Below are 2,425 nucleotides of genomic sequence, written 5' to 3'. Positions count from 1 at the left end.
TTAAGAAGTGAAAAGATGGTCATGATCATCCACACTCCAGCTGCAACATGAAAACTGAGTGAGTTATTCCACCGTACCTGGTCCTGATGGACTGAAACTAACTCTGATGATAGACATTAGTCATAGGACTCAGGTGAATACACTTCTGTCTTCATAGCACTGGAGGGGCAAGCGCCTTGGCTCCTGAAAGCGAAATTTACCAAAACGGGAATTGGCAAAGGATGAGAATGAGGCCTATAAAAAACTGCTTTAAAAGCCAACACAACAACCAAAGAGCTTACAGGAGAAATAAATAGAGTCTGATGAAACAAAAAGAGAGCTCAAAGTAGCTCCTACAGTAAGGATGACTTGATGAAAAGAGGAAAATGTTCAGCCTGCCTGTTCACCACAAAATCCGCCATTTTCATCCAGTTGGGAGGTGCGCGTTAATTAGACCGTTCGTTGCATAAGGTCCATTGAATAATTAAACCTTACAGTATGTGTTTTGTTTTTTGAGATAATGTACTGTACATGCATGTTTTGTGTTGTAATGTAAAATATTAAGTAAATTTTAACATGTGCAGTAATAACAGATACTTTACAAGCCAGAAAAACTTCATACTTTACTGCACTGATGACTGATTGCCGCTACTTTTGCTGTTGCTACTTTTAGTGCTTTTGTTGTAGGAAAAATTTGACTATTGAATCTTACATGCACATTTTTCAGTAATTTTTAATAGTAATCACAAGCAGAGGAAACCAGTTAGTCTTGCTAGCCCCAACCAGTATGAAATTAATGTGGCTACAACCTTCTGCATAAGCATAGATATTATAGATATAGGCATAAGAGGCATGGCAAGATTAGTATGGATTGGAACCATAGATATACTCTAATATACTGTAATATCTATGATTAGAGCATATTGGAATGAAAATTTGAAATGAGTAACATGTAAACACAGACACTTCTGTTCCTAGCGTGGTGCAGTGTGAATTGATAGAACAGTTTACACAACTTAAAAAAACTGTGGCCATTGGCCAGAATGTCAGGAAGGGAGAGGCTAGACTAAGTAAACGGTAAACAGCAAAATGGCTCGTGTAAGAGAAATCTTCCTCCTTCTTCTTCTCACCCAGTCAATTTACAGAATGGCAGCAACTGTTTTCCCTGAGCAAAAAACCTCATCCTATGTCAGCCAAAAGAAGATGACTTTGGCTATATCTGTCATGGAGTCACAAGATATTCTGATATATCTTGTGTCAGCATTTGGATATCAGAAACAGTCATCACAGCCTTACTCATTTGGGATGTCATCAAGAAAGGATTTGTCAAGTTAGTTTTCTGGGGCTCTTCTAAGATCACTTTGTTACCAAGCATATTATATGAGATATGGCTGTTTGATTACATTTATAACACTTATGCTATACATTTTGATTGGATTTTCAAGGTCATAATAATTCCACCTGTGCTCCTTTTTTTCATCTATTTGATTGTTCAAAGATTCATCGCATACGATGTACTACCAAACAATGGACAAAGAATGACAGACTTTGTCTATTACCTTCTCACAAGTTTGGTCTTCAATAGCATTATGATGTTCCAGGTTCTATGCACGCTCATCACCATTTCTTTATCCACTGGAATATCGAAAGAAGAGGAGTCGGTTTATATAAATATTGTGCTTTTCGGACTTTATGAAATGGTGTACCGTTTGGGTCTCATTAAGCAGCAGTTTAAATTACTAAGAAATCATTTCAAGCAGCGCACCTACAGAAGAAGACGAAGGGAATCTCGTCGCGCTAATCCCGATGGAGAACTTGTAACTGGACTGGCTTAAGACAGAAAAGATAGTCCATACTTCACCGCACCAATTGCTGTACTTTAAACTTTACATACATGTGTTTTGTTTCTTGTTTGTTTACCTTTCATTGATATCATGTATAATACAGTGTATGTCTTGTCTGTCTTGCTTTGGCAAGTTCATGTACATGTACATGTATATTAAGACACTTTTCTAGTGATCTGTCTATCACTGGGATCCCCATTAAGTGTATTAAAATAAAAATTTTATTTTATTTACTTTCATCTTCTTGTCCATTGCAAAGCGAATATACCATATCTCACAGTTAGGAACCTCAAACCTAATAATGACGACATTTTAATAATTCTGTTTGATGCTAATGATATGAATGAGGCTAGCTTCCAAACCACTAGATGGAAGCCATTCAACTATAAATACTACAAGTGTGTACATTTGCTTGAGCCTCATTAGCCACTTGTCATGACAATTATTCTGTTTAAAACAGATAAATACCTCCCATGATCCCATCAGATGTTTATCCATTATAAAAAACCCTTTCCCACTCTCGTCTCTCTTCCCCTTTCTTTGTCTCTCTCTCTCTCTCTCTCTCTCTCTCTCTCTCTCTCTCTCTCTCTCTCCCTCCCTCC

This window comes from Amphimedon queenslandica, unplaced genomic scaffold, assembly GCF_000090795.2.
Source record: "Amphimedon queenslandica unplaced genomic scaffold, v1.1 AMPQUscaffold_12064, whole genome shotgun sequence".
Lineage (NCBI taxonomy): Eukaryota > Metazoa > Porifera > Demospongiae > Haplosclerida > Niphatidae > Amphimedon > Amphimedon queenslandica.
Note: the sequence above shows the minus strand (reverse complement) of the source record.